This window comes from Salmo trutta, chromosome 3 (genome assembly GCF_901001165.1).
Source record: "Salmo trutta chromosome 3, fSalTru1.1, whole genome shotgun sequence".
NCBI classification, from domain to species: domain Eukaryota; kingdom Metazoa; phylum Chordata; class Actinopteri; order Salmoniformes; family Salmonidae; genus Salmo; species Salmo trutta.
The window spans coordinates 15351513-15372513 of record NC_042959.1 but is presented as its reverse complement, the minus strand read 5'-3'; the positions used below and the strand labels follow the sequence as shown (position 1 = coordinate 15372513).

Below are 21001 nucleotides of genomic sequence, written 5' to 3'. Positions count from 1 at the left end.
ATTACATGGACCAGTACAGGGTGAGACAGGACAGTTCATTACATGGACCAGTGGAGGGTGAGACAGGACAGTTCATTACATGGACCAATGGAGGGTGAGACAGGACAGTTCATTACATGGACATGTGGAGGGTGAGACAGGACAGTTCATTACATGGACCAGTGCAGGGTGAGACAGGACAGTTCATTACATGGACCAGTGGAGGGTGAGACAGGACAGTTCATTACAAGGACCAGTGGAGGGTGAGACAGGACAGTTCATTACATGGACCAGTGGAGGGTGAGACAGGACAGTTCATTACATGGACCAGTGGAGGGTGAGACAGGACAGTTCATTACATGGACCAGTGGAGGGTGAGACAGGACAGGACAGGACGGGGGGACGGGGGTGGGGGGGGGGGTTACTGTAGTATGATCTCACCTTGATTAAAGGTGGCCCCAATTCACTGGCACACACATAGGCACGTACCAACGCACACCCAGGCTGCACACACACAGGCTACATACAGTACATCATTATAAACTTGGTGGTTCGAGCCCTGAATGCTGATTAGCTGACAGTCATGGTATATCGGAACGTATACCACGGTTTGACAAAACGTATTTTTACTGCTCTAATTACGTTGATAACCAGTTTATAACAGCAATAAGGCATCTCAGGGGTTTGTGGTATATGGCCTATACACCACAGCTAAGGGCTGTTTCCAGGCACTTCGCGTTGTGTCGTGCTGTGGAACAGCCCTTAGCCATGGTATATTGGCCATATACAGTGCCTTGCAAAAGCATTCATCCCCCTTGGCATTTTTCCTATTTTGTTGCATTACAACCTGTCATTTAAATAGATTTTATTTGGATTTCATGAAATGGACATACACACAATAGTCAAAATTGGTGAAGTGAAATGAAAAAATTGCTTGTTTAAAAAAAATATATATATATATACTTTAAACGGAAAAGTGGTGCGTGCATACGTATTTACCCCCTTTTCTATGAAGCCCCTAAATAAGATCTAGCGCAACCAATTACCTTCAGAAGTCACATAATTAGTTAAATAAAGTCCACCTGTGTGCAATCTAAGTGTCACATGATCTGTCACATGATCTCAGTATATATACACCTGTTCTGAAAGGCCCCAGAGTCTGCAACACCACTAAGCAAGGGGCAGCACCAAGCAAGCGGCACCATGAAGACCAAGGAGCTTTCCAAACAGGTCAGGGACAAAGTTGTGGAGAAGTACAGATCAGGGTTGGGTTATAAAAAATATCCAAAACTTTGAACATCCCACGGAGCACCATTAAATCCATTATTCAAAATTGGAAGGGCTGGGTAGAGAGGGCTGCCCACCAAAACTCACAGACCAGGCAAGGAGGGCATTAATCAGAGAGGCAACAAAGATAACCCTGAAGGAGCTGCAAAGCTCCCCAGCGGAGATTGGAGTATCTGTCCATAGGACTACTTTAAGCCGTACAATCCACAGAGCTGGGCTTTACGGAAGAGTTGCCAGAAAAAAAGCCATTGTTTAATGGGAAAAAATAAGCAAACAGATTTGGTGTTCGTCAAAAAGCATGTGGGAGACTTCCAAAACTTATGGAAGAAGGTACTCTTTTCAGATGAGACTAAAATGTAGCTTTTTGGCCATCAAGGAAAACTCTATGTCTGGCGCAAACCCGACACCTCTCATCAACACGAGAACACCATCCCCACAGTGAAGCATGGTGGTGGCAGCATCATGCTGTGGGGATGTTTATCATCGGCAGCCACGGGGAAACTGGTCAGACTTGAAGGAATGATGGATGGCGCTAAATGCAGGGAAATTCTTGAGGGAAACCTGTTTCAGTCTTCCAGAGATTTGAGACTGGGACGGATGTTCACCTTCCAGCAGGACAATGACCCTAAGCATACTGCTAAAGCAACACTCGAGTGGTTTAAGGGGAACCATTTAAATGTCTTGGAATGGCATAGTCAAAGCCCAGACCTCAATCCAATTGAGAATCTGTGGTATGACTTACAAATTGCTGTACACCAGCGGAATCCATCCAACTTGAAGGAGCTGGAGCAGTTTTGCCTTGAAGAATGGGCAAAATTCCCAGTGGCTAGATGTGCCAAGCTTATAGAGAGATACCAAGAGATTTGCAGCTGTAATTGCTGGAAAAGGTGGCAGCAGTGGTATATCAGATCAGGTATGACAAAATATGTATTTTTACTGCTCTAATTACATTGGTATTCAGTTTATTTTGGCCATAATACCACACCTCCTCGGGCCTTATTGCTTCATTATATCATGTTTGAGTGTATTGGAACACACATACACTAATGAAACATTTATACACACACACAAACACCTATAACCCTCTTTTTCAGGCCCCAGTGCTCTCTGTTGTGGGCCGGTGGATGCATTGCGGACATCATCTCGTTCTCCATTGACTTTCAGGGAGGCACTGGGGTGGACAGAGCAATGCTATCAGTCACAGTGCAGACACACACACACCGTGTCAGGTCAGGGTCCACTGCCTACTGTTGATATAGGCAGACCGCTCAGTCATACAGCACACTGCAGTTTGAGCATGGACATCCAGAGTCAAAGTCCTGCTACTCCACCTTTCTCTACATCTAGCATGTGGTCAATTGGGAAATAACCTCTCTCTGTTCTATCCCCTTTCCATCTGTTCTACCCCTTGGCTCATAGTCGATTGGGGGGGTGGGTTCTCTCTCTCGTAAAATTGCTAAGGGAGACCGTTACCTTCGCATCAGTCGACAGTAGATCAATCTCCAATCTGCCCGTCCTATTGATGACTGCACAGATCAGCCTCCAAGTGACAGAGACAGAGGGATGGAGAGATGAGCGAGGGAAGGAGGGAGGGCGGTATCTGTCGCCTGTCCTCTCTTTTTTTGTGGTTGCAGATCTGATTAGCACTGGGGGATTTGATGGCCACACACACGAACGCACGCATGGACACACACGCACAAACACCAATGAGAACTACTATCTAGGTTGAGGTACCACAAGGTGAAAAAGGCTATTGCTAAGCAGTCACTTCTTCCCTTCAGTAATGCACTCTATTAGCAGGAGGAAATACATCAGCGTGAAAGAGCTAGGAGGTCGGCACCAGGGGTTTCAACGAGCCCTGAGGGTCAGCACCAAGGGTCTCCACAAGCTAGGAGGGCGGCACCAGGGGTCTCAACAAGCTAGGAGGGCGGTACCAGGGGTCTCAATGAGCTCTGAGGGTCAGCACCAGGGGTCTCAACGAGCTAGGAGGGCGGCACCAGGGGTCTCAACGAGCTAAGAGGGCGGCACCAGGGGTCTCAATGAGCTAGGTGGGCGGCACCAGGGGTCTCAACGAGCTAGGTGGGCGGCACCATCTCAACAGAGAGGCAGAGTGGCACGCCTGCCCTGAAATACCTATTTTTCTCCTCTCTTTAAATGTTTCTCTTTGATCAGTCTCGGCCTTCACTTCACACGGTATCTATTCCTCTGCTCTCTCATCCCACTGTCTCTTCATTTTACCTCTCTTTGTATTGTTTCTGAGATAGTATTTTAGTCCTTTTAGCATGGTCATACACACATATACACACAAAGGCACATACTCCACAGAATCGTGATTTGGTGCTTACTTTGAGACAAACTTTCCTAGTTCAGCTAAATTAGAATGGACGGATCAATGCTCCGTCTCTCTCTCTGTGTAGAGGTCAGGTCAGTTGTGTGGGGAGGAGGAGAGAGAACACAGCACAACCACACAGCAGCAGGCCTAGCCCACTTCTACTGAGATCTGATAAATGTGTGTGGGACTCCGAGAGGGCAGGGGAGAGAGGGAATAGAGAAGGAGGGAAAGAGAGCAAAACAAAAACATCACAACAAGGAAGGAGGGGGGCGGTTGGATGAGGGGGTGGGCTTCCGTGATTTAAGAGTATCACTACGGCAGCCGAAAAAAAGGGGTTGGTCAAAAAGGAGTAGGAGGGAAGATGGAGGGTGAAGGGGTGGACCATGCCTCTATTCATCAACCCACTTTTTAATTATCCCATATTGCCTTCTCCGAGGTTGAGCCTATTTACTCCAGAGGAGGACTTGGACAGAGGCCGATCGGAGCGACTCGGAATTTCAAGCAGGGACGGGTTCCTTCTCTTCACCTCTCACTCCCCTCCAATCCTCCTCCCTTTCACCAAACCCAATCCCCACTACTGGGCTGGGAATGACACGCTCTCTCTTTAGCATTCCACTGCGGCAGTCAGCAGAGCCGGAGCCAATCATTATTCAGCGAAGTGGCCCTCTCTTTTGACTTCCTGCCGACTCCGGTGGAATTGAAACGGGGAGATAAAATAGGTTAATCAAAAGGTACCATTAAAGATACATGACGGCCGCTACCCAAAGAGTTCTGAACTTCTGTTCAAAAGAAGAACTTATCCATAATCAAGTGAAAATGTATAGTTACTTAGCTATCTCAGTTTAACTCACATGGGCTTGTGGCTTTGCAGAGTGTGTCGTGTTGCACTAGCTGTAGGAGAGCTGTTCGGCCTGCTGGGATGTGTTAGGTAGTGCTTGGACACACGTGCATGTGCACACAAAAGCAGGTGCACACACAGACACACACACACACAGTTGTACATGGGTGGTTGAAGAGCGACCTTTGCACTCTTGTCCAAGCTGTGTTTGATGAGTCAAGCTAGAGACTCGTCCTACAGGTATACAGTTGGTTAATTATTATACAAGACACACACGCACACACACACACACACACACACACACACACACACACACACACACACACACACACACACACACACACACACACACACACACACACACACACACACACACACACACACACAGGGGAAGAGAAACAAAAGAAGAATTCTGCTTAATTAAAATCCAGAGCAGCTACCAAGATAAGGTTGACGTCGACGTAAAAACGGGTGGGGGCTCAAGGCCTGATAACTAACATTCTCCTTTGTGAAGGTGGAAAGAAGAAGAGAGTGTGGGGGAAATGTAACAGCAGTGAAAAGTGACAGACTGCAGCGAGGAAGGAAGTATGTTCTTAGGAAGACCGAGTGATGGGTGAGGCATGAAGGGAGGATGGGAAGGTGTGGCGCCATAATCGGTCTCGTTGAGCCGCAGTAGGGCGCAGAGGAGTTGCAAATTGGCCCTGTGCAACTACCACGGCGCTTACAGTGGGATCTCTCAGGCAGGTTCAAAGGGCTGTGGCGTCAGAGTCCCCTTAGTGCACAGTGAGATGGGATATTAGCTCGCCAAAACAATCCAGGTTTCCTACTGGGAACTACATCAGAGAGCATAATACACACCATCGGCCTGTTGTGTGTGAACGAGGGAAAGAGAGAGTGGGGGGCAGCAAGGACAGATACTGTATGACTTGCCCTATGTATGTTTAGGCATTTCTCTTACTGTCTTTCAAGTCATCCGTGTAGCCACGTGTTCTACACTACATGTGTGTACAGAGGAGTCAGTATAGTTCCATAAGCAAACAGAAACTGGTGTCATTTTTTTTTAAAGCCATTAATCTAAGACACCCTTCTCCAGCCCATTTGTACATGTGTGATATATTGTGTGTGTCTGCTGTATGTGTGTGCATGTGCATGTCTGTGTGTGTTGCTGACTTTCTATATAGGACCCAGCTGCCCATAGCAGGCCCAACCTGTTGTTTGCCTCAGTCCACTGTTTGTCTGGGGCCAACAGCTCTTGATTCAGATGAACTCTGCTCCCCTGCTCCACCAGCCATTCCAGAATCAATATTTCCAAGTACGCAACCTGCCAGCGCTTTTTAAAAGCAAACATCGCTCTATCAATATTATTCATCGGTGACACTGCCTTTGCCCCATGAGCTCATACTCCCACAGAGGCGAGAGGAAGCAGGGGAGTGTGGGTAGTTATTCGGTCGGGCGTACAGCGAATGGGGCGCGAGTTTGGGATCAGATAAGAGAGAGAGGAAAAGTAAACTTTGCGTCATGAAGAGAAATGATGAGGGAAAACATAGGGATATTAAAACAGCTGGTCTTGATTTTGGCCTTACACATGCACACGGACATACTGTAAAAGGATACATTGAGACACATATGCCACATGTACACACACGCGTCTTCTCGCATTACAATTTGTTCTGGGTGAATGTAGTTTCTCACGGTTCACGTCGGTTCAAGTGTCGCACACAGAAGTGGAGCGGACGCTTTCAGGCCTGTCTTTCATCTGTGACCATCTCAGTCCATGACCTCACTAAAACAACCAACCCTTTTCAATTCCCCCCACTTAACATCAGAGGCAAACAATGTGTCAACTCTTGGGCTCAAGGAGAACACTAGATGTGGGACACACGGTTGTGCTCCATGTTATCAGACAAGCGTGGGAGTTCAAGTAAACTTGTGTTTGCAGTGGGAGGTCTCAGTACTGAATGATGTAAGGGACCTGAAAGTCAAAGACTACATCTTCTCTTTGATGATGCAGCTCTATTGAGAAGGGCGCTCAACATGTACTGCATTGACACAAACTCACTGCTGTGCTACTGTCCTCGTTGGTACATCTTTATTGTACTATTGTTGTCATTTTGGAACTTGTGAGCGAGGACAGAAGATTTACTTGTACTTCTGTCCTCATTGTTTGAGGAGTGTGTAAGCCCAGGTGTGTGTGTGTGTGTGCGCGTGTCCTTCCCCAGTTTTACCTCACTAAACAAATCATCTGGGAGCGGCACTATAGCATTAGGTCAAAGGTCGTAAAGTGAAAACAGGCTTATGTTTGAACAGCGCAGCTGGCTGCAGGAGACTAGTGGAGGAACAGGACGTCTTTGTCTCAGTTATGGCTGCAACAACATCTCACGGTTTTACCAATTTGACTTCAGATTCTGACGTTTAATCACATTTCTCCAAATGTCAAATTTCAAAGTTGCTCCAAGCGATACCCCATAATGACAAAATGCATTGAAAATAAAAGAAATCAGAAATCACCTTTAGCAGTAATTACAGCAGTGAGTCTTTCTGGGTAAGTCTGAGATTTTTGCACACCTGGATTTTACAATATTTTCCCATTATTCTTCAAACGGTCAAATTTGTTGTTAATCATTGTTAGACAACCATTTTCAAGTCTTGCCATAGATTTTCAAGCAGATTTAAGTCAAAACTGTAACTAGGCCATTCAGGAAAATTCACTGTCTTCTTGGTAAACAACTCCAGTGTAGATTTGGCCTTGTTTTAGGTTATTGTCCTGCTGATAGGCGAATTCATTTCCTAGTGTCTGGTGAAAAACAGACTGAACCAGGTTTTCCTCTAGGATTTTGCCTGTGCTTAGCGCCATTCTGTTGATTTTTTTTATCCTGAAAAACTCCCCAGTCCTTAACGATTACAAGCATACCCATAACATCATGCAGCCACCACTATGCTTGAAAATGTGGAGAGAGGTACTCCGTAATGTGTTGTATTGGATTTGCCCCAAACATAACACCATGTATTCAGGACAAAAAGTGAATTGCTTTAGCAGTTTTCCTGTAGTGCCTTGTTAGAGTATTTGTATTCTTTACAGTCTTCCTTCTTATCCCTCTGTCAATTAGCTTACTATTGTGGATTAACTATGAGTAAACTATGAACTATGAGTGTATCAATATAAGTGCACTACGGACATCAATACATGTATATACCACAAAATGCCAATAGGAAGGACACAGCCTGTCATCTGGAGGTGAAAATATATATATTTTTTGTGTAATTTTTGCATCCAATATGTATGTTTGGTGAAATTTTGACAAAACATAAAAACTAAGAAAGACTTAAAAGAACAGTGAGCGCCCTCTCAGTGACTCAGGACACATTGGTGTCAGCTGAAGGGGGACGTGCAGGATATACCATGAATAATACACCCTCCTGGAACCTCTCTCCACCCCCCCCCCCCCCTCCCTCCGTACCCCATAAACCCTCCATCCTGTATAAACCTTTGATGAGCGCACAGGTCGGTCAGGGGGAGACGACTGTAATTGACTGTTTTAACTAGTCTCCCTTTAAATATAAAAAGAGAAGAGAAGTGGAGTGTCTCCCTAATGGTACCCCATTCCCTATGTAGTGCACTACTTTTAATGGTACCCTATTCCCTATGTAGTGCACTACTTCTAATAGTACCCTATTCCCTATGTAGTGCACTACTTTTGACCAGAGCCCAAAGACTACCATTGAGAGCCTTAAGGTCAGTTAGTAATGATGGTCTATCCCCTATCCTTTACAAGGTCAGTAATGATGTGGGTATGAATTTGATGCCTGCAGAAGAACAAAACAGTCCTTGTAAACGTCTCTGATCTAGACATAATGGAAGGTTTATGGACCTGGAAGCTAAGGATCCTGAGTAAAGGACACTTCTATCAGCCACAGAAGATGTCCTGCTGATGTTGTGTTGCACCATAACTTGGCATAACCCTCAGAGTGCTAAACAGTAACTTGTGGGTCAAAGCTAGGACCTATGGTGGAATTTGAAATCCTCTACCCAAGATGCATAGCTGAACGGTGAAATTCCAACACTGAATCGACCCACCCCCAACCCCCCGTCTCACCCAATCGATTTTGAGGATCATTCCTTCCCTTATATTCTGCACTGTTTTTTTTTGTATTTCTCTCTGAGCGAGGCCACTCGGAATATCTCCCTACAGTAATGTCACAGTTATTTTGAGAGGCAAAATTAAATTAAGGCGGCGGCATATCTCCACACACACACGAGTGATCAGAGAGCAAACTGCTGGCCCGACCTCGGGGACATCTCGGTCCCGGCAATCTAGATTTAACCATCAAAGGCCTGCCGAAATCAGCAAACGATCACAATAGAGGCATGTCCTGTCACAAGATTTTTGCCGTTTCCTCCCCTGCCAGTTTATTGGGGGGGAGGGGGGCTGACAATTCAACTGTCAAAAGTGAAATGTAAAACAGCTTTTCGAGGAAGGATGGTGTTACACTCCTGGAGACCGGATTCAACGAATCAAATCATTATCAAGCCTTTGAGTTGTTGAATCGTGTGTTGGTGAAAAAAACACAGAGGACACACGCAACTGGACAGGAACAAAACCCTGCCCCTCATGTGTGAACCCCCAAGACCCGGAGTGAAGAGCACAACATGAGCTTATTGGGTCATCTAACAGAAACAGAAAGTCTCTGTTAAAAAAGCTGTAAGAGAACTTACATCCCTAGAGAATCAGCTTTCATCCCTTTTCAAACAAAAATCTGTTCAAGGCTCCTAAGTGCAATGGTGCACTTTGAGTGGCGATAACTATTGTTGGACAGCTGCGTCCCATGGGCCTGAATGGGTGTAGCATGCAGAGTGAAAGTGTGAAGGGGGATGTCTGAGGTGGTGTGTTAGGCCTGTGTTTTCTACACAGGTGATGTGTGCTAGTGCTAGATGAACGTGTGTGTTGGATAGAGCATGACCTGCCGAGTCCCGGGGGGAAGGCAAGTGCAGTGAAAAATGGATTTTTCTGGCAGTACTGTGTAACAGTTATGGAGTCTTCCAGCGTACATTAGAGCTCTGCTACCCGACCCGAGCCCGACGGGCCCTGACATTATACATCGGATTAGCACTGAATTTAGTAACACCACATTTTTGAAGCTGAGCCATTTGCTCGTGTTCTGCTGCACAGTACATATCTGACTAAGATCATGGTGTCAGAAGTGCTTCAACATTGTCAAATATAAGACAGGAGAGATTATTTCACAGAAAATAATAAAGTTCCTTGAGTTTTGTCAGAGTTTAGATGATGAAAAGTAGCCAACAGCTCAGTGCTCTCTTACATCTTGTCATTGAGCAGAGCAGGCCAAGCAGAGCTGTTGCTATGGTTACTGACTGACTCAGAGCCACCATGGGCAGAGCGAGCTGTGCTCAGGGAGCGAGTGAGAGACAGAAAGGAGCAGCTAATGGATTTACTAACGGAGGAAGTTATTTCTGATTTCGAGCCGAGCTGTGTGTGAGTGTGTGAGAGGGAGAGAGAGAGGCATGAGCAATGAAATCTTCATGTACATGTTATTTCTGTAGAGTAACAGAAGCAATGTGCAAATAACGGGGGGGGGGCATGAGCTCTCCTAAATGCAACATTTGTCAGCAAGACTCATTCATTCAGACTAAACTGTGGGCTAAATGACAATTACCGATGTTTTGTAACATGTGTCTCTTTCTATTCATCAAATGGCAGGTGCACAGTGCACTCTTTGGATACTGGAATTATTGTAGAATGGACGAACGTGCGCAGGTCTGGCACTCTGAACACAAGGGTGGTCAGAGATCGAGAGAATGTGAGCCAGAGAGACGGATGGTATTATACAAATATAAAGAGAGTAAGAGAGAACACAGTCGTCGGCACAGTAAACAGTTGCGTTGAGGAAACACAACGTGCATTCCAGCAGAGAGCCAAGCCAAGCACGAGAAAGAAAGAGCATTCTGTTTTATTTTTAATGTAGGCCGCTTCGTATCGGGGTCCATTACAGAAATCTGCAGCAGTCAGCGTATTCAGAACGAGCAGAGAAATGATATTTTATGCCCACAGTAAAGAGGCCATCAAACCATAACGGAGTCTGGGAGTAAAAGAAAAAATTAAAGTTTTTAATGATCCTGTTTAATCTCTCCATGAAAAACATAAAGTAAACGGAGGCTGTTAATCAAATTAACTCTGTGCTGCAAAGCCCAGCTGCCAATACTGTCCCACTTCACAGAAAAGAGAGAGATACACCTTCCTAAAGACCGCCACTGAGGGAGTGAGACGGAGGGAGAGAGAGATACACCTTCCTAAAGACCACCACTGAGGGAGTGAGACAGAGGGAGAGAGAGATACACCTTCCTAAAGACCACCACTGAGGGAGTGAGACGGAGGGAGAGAGAGATACACCTTCCTAAAGACCACCACTGAGGGAGTGAGACAGAGGGAGAGAGAGATACACCTTCCTAAAGACCACCACTGAGGGAGTGAGACGGAGGAAGAGAGAGATACACCTTCCTAAAGACCACCACTGAGGGAGTGAGACAGAGGGAGAGAGAGATACACCTTCCTAAAGACCACCACTGAGGGAGTGAGACGGAGGGAGAGAGAGATATACACCTTCCTAAAGACCACCACTGAGGGAGTGAGAAGGAGGGAGAGAGAGATACACCTTCCTAAAGACCACCACTGAGGGAGTGAGACGGAGGGAGAGAGAGATACACCTTCCTAAAGACCACCACTGAGGGAGTGAGAAGGAGGGAGAGAGAGAGATACACCTTCCTAAAGACCACCACTGAGGGAGTGAGACGGAGGGAGACAGAGATACACCTTCCTAAAGACCACCACTGAGGGAGTGAGACGGAGGGAGAGAGAGATACACCTTCCTAAAGACCACCACTGAGGGAGTGAGAAGGAGGGAGAGAGAGAGATACACCTTCCTAAAGACCACCACTGAGGGAGTGAGACGGAGGGAGACAGAGATACACCTTCCTAAAGACCACCACTGAGGGAGTGAGACGGAGGGAGAGAGAGATACACCTTCCTAAAGACCACCACTGAGGGAGTGAGATGGAATGGAGAGAGAGAGAGAGATACACCTTCCTAAAGACCACCACTGAGGGAGGGAGTGAGACAGAGGGAGAGAGAGATACACCTTCCTAAAGACCACCACTGAGGGAGTGAGACGGAGGGAGAGAGAGAGATACACCTTCCTAAAGACCACCACTGAGGGAGTGAGACGGAGGGAGAAAGAGATACACCTTCCTAAAGACCACCACTGAGGGAGTGAGACAGAGGGAGAGAGAGATACACCTTCCTAAAGACCACCACTGAGGGAGTGAGACGGAGGGAGAGAGAGATACACCTTCCTAAAGACCACCACTGAGGGAGTGAGACGGAGGGAGACAGAGATACACCTTCCTAAAGACCACCACTGAGGGAGTGAGACAGAGGGAGAGAGAGAGATACACCTTCCTAAAGACCACCACTGAGGGAGTGAGAAGGAGGGAGAGAGAGATACACCTTCCTAAAGACCACCACTGAGGGAGTGAGAGGGAGGGAGAGGGAGGGAGAGGGAGAGAAAGAAAGCCCAAAGATATGGCATCCATATTAGGACATCCTCAGGCTCAGCAGATTAAAATAAGCCTAGTTTGTGATCTCTGCGGCTTGTACATAAGAACCATCATATCCATAACACACAGTCCGTATTCAAGGCCTCCTGCTAGGGTCGGGCCTGTGACTACTGGGCACCCGACCGTGACAACGAGATGAGTGGCATACCACCAACTGCTGCCAACCAGCAGGCATTCAGAGCTGTGGGTCATTACACCAACAGGACAACACCGAAGGAGGTTTATTTAAAGAGAAAGGAAGTAGAACACGTGGGGCTCTAACGGAGAATGTGATCCTCAGTTGCCTGTGCGGTCACCTGATCTACCTGAAACTGTCCCACAGGCACAGGGCATGCACACTCACAACGGCAAGTGCTGGATCCCCAAAATCAATACCTGAAACGCGAACTGTAAATGACCTGTTTTACCCTCAACGATTTCCTGATCATCTTTTCTTACGACAGCCACGCCGGCAAAATATGGTTAATGAGTAACAATGCAAGACAACCTGATGAACTGAAGAGTAATGGAGATGTTGGAGCTGTGCCCCTTTGCCGATACGTGTACACACACACTACCGGTCACAGCTGGGCACCGGTGTTTCTGGGCCCTGGCCCGTTTTCAGAGCTGTTAGCTGTTATGCAAGTGAAACCTGAACGACCCAGGGTGATTCAGAAACAGAGGCAGGCTCATTCTTTATTCACGAGCGCGGTTACCTCATTGTGACTTATTTATTCATTTGCCTGGAATACTTTTTTTTTGCCTCGCTCACACTAAAGAGCTGCTTGTCCAGCTAGACAACCTCAGTAATGGAACATAGCAATCAAAGTGTGTATTTTGTGTGTGTGTGTGTGTGTGTTTTTTACCTTGCCTTGCCCTTGGCACTTTTTGACTAAATGTCCAATCCACTTCACATGATATCTTCTCTTCCAAGGTCAAGGCCTTTTCCAGAATGTGTAGCTTGCATATAATATGGGAACAATTTGCATGCTGTGTGTATCCTTTATATAACAAGAAAAAATGAGAGCGAGAGAGAGAAAGGAGAGAGAGCGAGGAAGGAAAGAGAAAGGAGAGAGAGAAAGGAGAGAGAGCGAGGAAGGAAAGAGAAAGGAGAGAGAGAAAGGAGAGAGAGAAAAAGGACAGAGGAAGGAGCGAGAGAGAAAGGAGTGAGAGAGAAAGGAGAGCAAGAGAGAGAAATTGAGACAAGGAGCGAGTGAGAGATTGAGACATTACCAGTCAGCAGCTGATCCAACCTTCTACACATCCTCCCTCCCTCTCTTCCTTGTTCCCTCACTCTCTCCGAGTCCCACCATGAAGAGGTCCGCCCGCTTCATCCTTGAGGTCCATAAAAGGCCTAATACCCTTCCCCGCACAGCCAGACAAGAATCACCCGATTGTCTGCCTCATCCGCCACCACAGCCCCTTGTTTCCCTCCACTCCTAGCCCTCGGAATCAGCCAAATCCCGGCACCCCGCACGGCCCATCACAAAACCCTGTTCAGACGGCCCACCATAAAACCCTGTTCAGAGGGAGAAGAAAAGCGAGAGGGAAATCCTATTGAGTCTGTGTCATGTTGAAGACATGATGTAGTGTGGTTTTATTTAGCAAGTCAGGCACAGGGAGAATAGGTTTTATTTGGCGAGTCAGGCACAGGGAGAATAGGTTTTATTTGGCGAGTCAGGCACAGGGAGAATAGGTTTTATTTGGCGAGTCAGGCACAGGGAGAATAGGTTTTATTTGGCGAGTCAGGCACAGGGAGAATAGATTTTATTTGGCGAGTCAGGCACAGGGAGAATAGGTTTTATTTGACGAGTCAGGCACAGGGAGAATAGATTTTATTTGGCGAGTCAGGCACAGGGAGAATAGGTTTTATTTGGCGAGTCAGGCACAGGGAGAATAGGTTTTATTTGACGAGTTAGGCACAGGGAGAATAGGTTTTATTTGGCGAGTCAGGCACAGGGAGAATAGATTTTATTTAGCGAGTCAGGCACAGGGAGAATAGGTTTTATGTGGCGAGTCAGGCACAGGGAGAATAGGTTTTATTTGGCGAGTCAGGCACAGGGAGAATAGGTTTTATGTGGCGAGTCAGGCACAGGGAGAATAGGTTTTATTTGGCGAGTCAGGCACAGGGAGAATAGGTGCTGAATAGGTGCTGAGAAAAGGCAGCACATTGATCACAATGGAGCAGGCGCACTTCAGAAAGGAGGAGTCTCACTCAAGCTGAGTCAGAGAGGGGCAAGAGGAGGGGTTGAGTGCTTCATGCTCAGATGCAGACACACGTAAACAGAGGCACAATAAAAAGTGCAGTTATAAATAACGCAAGTTGACACACACAGAAAAAAAAGAGACATACACAGCAACAAAGACAGACCAGGTCACAACTCTCAGCAAACTAGATGTATTATATATATATATATATAGACACACATACACACACAGTTGAAGTCAGAAGTTCACATACATGCTCAAATGCAGACACACATAAACAGAGGCACAATAGCCAAATGAACTTAAACTGTTTCACAATTCCTGACACTTAATCCTAGTAAAAAGTCCCTGTCTCTAGTCAGTTCGGATCACCACTTTATTTTAAGAATGTGAAATGTCAGAATAATAGTAGAGGGAATGATTATTTTCAGATTTTATTTCTTCCATCACATTCCCAGCGGATCAGAAGTTTACATACACTCAATTAGTATTCGGTAGCATTGCCTTTAAATTGTTTAACTTGGGTCAAACGTTTTGGGTAGCCTTCCACAAGCTTCCCACAATAAGTTGGGTGAATTTTGGCCCATTCCTCCTGACAGAGCTGGTGTAACTGAGGCAGGTTTGTAGGCCTCCTTGCTCGCACACACTTTTTCAATTATGCCCGCAAGTTTTCTATAGGATTGAGGCCAGGACTTTGTGATGGCCACTCCAATACCTTTACTTTGTTGTCCTTAAGCCATTTTGTCACAACTTTGGAAGTATGTTTGGGGTCATTGTCTATTTGGAAGACCCATTTGCAACCAAGCTTTAACTTCCTGATTGATGTCTTGAGATGTTGCTTCAATATATCCACCTAAATTTCCATCCTCATGATGCCATCTATTTTGTGAAGTGCACCAGTCCCTCCTGCAGCAAAGCACCCCCACAACATGATGCTGCCATCCCTGTGCTTCACGGTTGGGATGGTGTTCTTCGGCTTGCAAGCCTCCCCCTTTTTCCTCCAAACATAACGATGGTCATCATGGCCGAACAGTTCTATTTTTGTTTCATCAGACCAGAGGACATTTCTCCAAAAAGTATGATATTTGTCCCCATGTGCACTTGCAAACCGTAGTCTGGCTTTTTTTATGGCAGTTTTGGAGCAGTGGCTTCTTCCTTGCTGAGCGGCCTTTCAGATTATATCGATATAGGACTCGTTTTACCGTGGATATAGATACTTTTGTACCTGTTTCCTCCAGCATCTTCACAAGGTCCTTTGCTGTTTTTCTGGGATTGATTTGTACTTTTCGCACCACAGTACGTTCATCTCTAGGAGACAGAACGTGTCTGCTTCCTTCCTTGGCTGATTTCTTTTGATTTTCCCATGATGTCAAGCAAAGAGGCACTGAGTTTGAAGGTAGGCCTTGAAATACATCCACAGGTACACCTCCAATTTACTCAAATTATGTCAATTAGCCTATCAGAAGCATCTAAAGCCATGACATAATTTTCTGGAATTTTCCAAGCTGTTTAAAAGCACAGTCAACTTAGTGTTTGTAAACTTCTGACAAACTGGAATTGTGATACAGTGAATTATAAGTGAAATAATCTGTCTGAAAACAATTGTTGGAAATATTACTTGTGTCATGCACAAAGTAGATGTCCTAACCGATTTGTCAAAACTTTAGTTTGTTAACAAGAAATTTGTGGAGTGGTTGAAAAACAAGTTAATGACTTCAACCAAAGTGTATGTAAACTTCCAACTTCAACTGTATGTATGTATGTATGTATGTATGTATGTATGTATGTATGTATGTATGTATGTATGTATGTATGTATGTATGCATGTATGTATGTATATTTATATTTGTCACATACACTGAATTTTCAGGGTATTTGGTACCTGCTTCTCTGCTATTGTAAATCTCAAGGTTAAAGAGAGGAAAACACACAGTAAAATACATTGTGAACAAATCTCATTGGAGTAGTTGTCAGCCATGGTTCAAAAAGGAATTATTTCAAGCCAGGGTGAGATGGCTGGGGAAATATGTGAGACCTGTTTTCATCAGTTGTTAGAACAGCCAATGCAATCAAATAAAATAATGATTAAAAAAACAATATCATTGGGTAACTTCCTTGGGTCTGTCTGTCTACTTGTCTGCCTGACTGCCTGTCTGACTGTCTCTGTCTGTTTGTCTGAATATGCTTATACTCTCTGTCTGTATGTTTGTCTGTCCGTCCAACCACCTGTGTCTGTCTATCCTGCATGTCTAGTTGTCTCTTTTGTCCCTGTTCCTTTATTCCTGGTGGCCGTTAGGAATTTGTTACAATGGTCCCAATAGTATAGCAAGAGTGAGTGTATTGTGAGTATGCCATACCTGCATACTTAGTCACCAAGGGCTGTGCAATGGCATCAACATTCCAATTTAATCTCCCTATAGTGTGAATCACAGTGGCAGTCACAGACAGGGCATGGCTAGAAGGTAAAGCCAACTAAGGCCTTAAACCTTATCAATGAACCCTTCTGAAACTAGTACACTGAGGATGTGTTCCAAATGTCACTTTGGTGCGCAAACTTAAGGCTGGTTTACAGTTAGTCTATCCACATGTCTGTAGACAGTTGTTGCAGTGACATCACGAATATTCTATTGTCGTCCGACATCAAACTTGTTGTCGTTTTGAAAAAGTATAAACACAAAAACGACAGGTTGCATGACAGCCTGGTGGTCCAAAATAGCATAACTTCTGTTTTTTAACACCAATAAATCCATCCATTTAAACATTTATTTAGTACAGTCGTTGCTCCACCCAAAGTTTTGCGATTATGTCATTTGTGGTTTAGTACGCTACCGTGCGTCACTACTTCATTGCTCCAGACCAGCGCAAGGGGGAGTTAGAGCACTGATTATTCCCTTTGGGTCCTACTGTGTCTCTAACTGACAATGAATGGGCGACATAAACCTAAATAGAAACTGAAAATTGTGCACGACTTCAGTATTACTTACTTAAACTGTTGTTACACTAAGGTTTTAATTATTTTATTTTGTTAGGATTATTTTGCTCTTACTGTAGTACTGTAGGCCACTCCCGACCAGTCAAGTTGTACAGTGCCTGAGTGGCGCAGCGGTCTAAGACACTGCATAGCAGTGCAAGCTGTGTTGCTACAGATGCTGGTTTAATACCTGTGCTGGCCTCGACTGGGAGACCCATGAGATGACAGTAGGTTTTTGGTTTCTCTCCCCCTATAAACAGAAATAAATAATTCTAAATGAAAAACTGGCTTTATTTACAAACTAGTAACAATGTCTCAGCCCATGTTTAACAATGGCCTTTTTCCTCGCTTATTTTACGTTATTTGAAAATGAAATCTCCAAAATATTGTTATTTTTTTAAACAAAGCGATTATTATTAATTTAGAATTATATAAAAGCCCCTTGTGTCACGTCCTGGCCAGTATAAGGTTAATTGTTTTTGTAGTTTGGTCAGGGCGTGGCAGAGGGTATTTGTTTTATGTGGTTCAGGGTGGTGTGTTTTGTTAAAAGGGTGGTTGATTTAGTAATTCCGGGTTTTGGTTTATGTTTAAGTATTTCTATGTGGAGTCTAGTGGAGTCTAGTGAGTGTATGTCTATGTTAGGTTAATTGGGGTTGGGACTCTCAGTTGAAGGCAGGTGTTGTCTATCTGCCTTTGATTGAGAGTCCCATATAGTAGGGTGTGTTTGTGTTTGGATTTTGTGGGTGATTGTTCTGTGTTGAGCCTTAGGCTTTGCCAGACTGTTTGTTGTAGTTCGTTCATTTTCTTGGTTTGTTATTTTGGTGTTCATTTTGTACTTATTAAATCATCAAGATGAGCATACACATACCTGCTGCGTTTTGGTCCTCCTTCACCGACGACAACCGTGACACCTTGGATTTTCTCACAGATATAGTATTAACCCTGTATATATATATTTTGGTTATATTGGTCATGGCTCCCGAGTGGCGAACAATGGGATTGCCTTCCAGTTCTCCAGCTGTATCCACTGAAACAGTGGTGGGCGAGAGGGGGATATTGGCGTTGACAAGGGAAACGTTCCCGCTGTTCAATGTAACTAATAATGGAGTTAAAAAGGCCCCTTAGATATGAATTGGGAAGGCAGATATTAAAGCATTAGAGAGCCGTCAGTCAAAAGTTATACTTAAATCCAAAATGGATTTAATGAAAAATGACATGAAAAGCACACATTTGTAAATCCTAAACTCTAAAAGTAATTGGAAAGGTAGATACAAATTCTTTGTGACATTGTGGTTACAGTAAAGAATGTAAACAAGATCCTGTGTTTTTATTTACAGTAGTGATGGACAGCTGGTGGCATTTTGAAAACATTTTGAAAAAGATTAGCAGGACAATAGACTCTTTATAGTCCGGCTACTGTAGGTGTGAACATCACCCTAACTACAAAACAATTGATTGCGACATTGTTTTCATCAAGCCAGCTTCTTTCTATGGTGCTACCCATTCCAGGGTTAGGATCGTAACCACGAGAGGACTTAAAAATGAGCCGGAGCTGAGAGGATCACCAAAACTAAAGGAATTTTGGTTTCAAGGCATTTTGTTTAAAACATTTTTATATAGCCTATCAATGTGTAGGCATACTGAGTAATAAAATCGATAATTAGATAAAAGGTAAAATAAAAATACGGAAATGATTGTGTACTAAAAGCGTGAATGTGTTTTTGCAGACCATACAAACATGCCGACAACCATCCGTGGAGATCAGTCGACAGAGGGCCGGACAACGGGCCGCACCAAAAAAACGCATGGTTGCCAAGAAAGCGGTTAGTTTTGCTAAAATGTGTATGCAGTGTGTTGGAGTCACTTTTAATTCCTAATTGATCTACCGTTTCTATAATAGGCCACTGGATTGGATGGGGGCTCAGGGCGGTACCATTCTGCTCATCTAATGAAGGTGCACATGGATCACATTCAAACTGACAGAGATCGAGTTAGAGGCAGACCAGCAGAAAGAAAAACATTATCGGAGGGCAGAGATACGGGCGACAGCTGATGCATTGGTCCAGAACCAGGCAGCATTGGCGGAGAGACAGGTGGAGAATGACGCTTTGAAGAGGGCGAGGAACAAGATGGAGTTGCAATCCATGCCAGGCACACCTGTGAGCTCTGGAACTCCACCTCCGACAGGCAGAGTCAACATACCTGGCGTGTTCATCAGGTTGTCGGTTCACCCTGACATTTCCATTCCTCTTCTGACAACAGAACTTGGCCAACTGCTCACCAGGCACAGCATGGGCCGTCTGGACCGTTATGCTGTTCTGCTATAGCCTAATAAACAAATGCAGGTGGCTTATATCTTCAAAATGCTTTAAATGCTTTATTATCCAAATGTAAAAGCATATACCGTACAGAACTGTATTTCTTCATCAGCATCTTTATGCTTGCATTAATAAAATAATGATAAAAATACTCTTTCAAAATGACGATGTTTATTTAGTTATGGATCCATCACTGAATTACAGAATTATTGGAGCAAAGTTGTCTAATGAAGGTAACCAAATTGTTGCTTACTGGAAAATACTCTTTCAAACACACACGTCACGTTGTACAGTGCCATTATGGCTATTAGCAGGACTATATTTTGGCCTTTATGGGCGGTGCACAATTGGCCCAGCGTTTCTCTTCCTCTAAAAACTCAAATGTTTTGGCCTTTACAAATATTATTTTGTCCTTTATTCATATTACAAATCGTTCACTTTTTTTTAACGAAATAACCTCCAAAATATCATTATATATTCTCAGTTTGATGGCACAATCATATAGCCCGGCACTAACATAAAGCTGAGTGACTCACTCATTCATGGCTTTGGATCAAAATACATTCTTTCTGATAGTCTTTAATAAAGCAATGTTTTGGTTATCCTGACCTGTTCACCATGTACAGTATTATAATAGCCCACTATGGGCTATTAGCAGGACAATATACCTTACCAACACCTCTCTGTATTTTGACACTTTGTGGATGGGGGTTCCCGAGTAATGGGGGCTCCCGCAGTGCAAAATTAGTTGCTACAGATCCAGGTTCGATACCTGTGCCAGCCGCCACAGGGAGACTGGTTTTAAGTTGTTTTTTTGTTTTCATTTAGAATCCTACAATCCTCTATATGTAATTACTGGCGGATAGTCACATTATATTTTTCGATATACTGTAGGCCTACCGTAGGCGACATGAGTCTCACTAGTGTTGAGTAGTGTGCCGTTAAAAGTGGTGTAGGTCTTATTTATTTAAAGAGCATGTTGAAGTTTGAAGCAATAGCCTACAACTATTTTAGCACCATTTCATGCTGCACTGAGTCAAGCATGGGAACTGGTCTTGATAAATCAATGAGATTTTTATTTTTCACTGAATCTCCGTTTGGGTATTGGTTAGACTAGAATTATACAATTAAGGTGTAGAAATGTTATGCTCTTAGTGTAACCTTTATTTAACTAGGCAAGTTAGTTAAGAACTAATTCTTATTTACAAGGACAGCCTACTCCTTCCTCCCCATCGGGGAATTGAACCCCGGTCTCCCACGTGCCCGCACAAAATGGGGATTCTTTAGCTAAATATTCCAGTACTGTAGCCTACCCCCGACCTTCACGTTGTCCAGCACCATATTTTCCATTCCATCCTAAAGGAAACCCTGAGGGTTTTCATTTTTCTTGGAATAATAACACCATCAAATTAACTAAGCAAAATTTCTTACAATCAGTCCCATATACTATGTTCTTACA

The 21001-nt window shown here is 44.5% G+C and overlaps 1 protein-coding gene and 1 long non-coding RNA gene across 3 annotated transcripts in view; one reads left to right on the top strand and one right to left on the bottom strand.

The window, feature by feature from the left end:
- The window catches only part of LOC115169223 (protocadherin-1), a 345303-nt gene that overhangs the window by 200471 nt on the left and 123831 nt on the right, over positions 1 to 21001 (bottom strand). The window lies entirely within an intron of this gene.
- Positions 18926 to 19229, top strand: LOC115169245 (uncharacterized). Its single transcript, XR_003870822.1, has 2 exons — positions 18926 to 19047; positions 19125 to 19229. It is a non-coding gene; the product is annotated as an uncharacterized LOC115169245 (long non-coding RNA).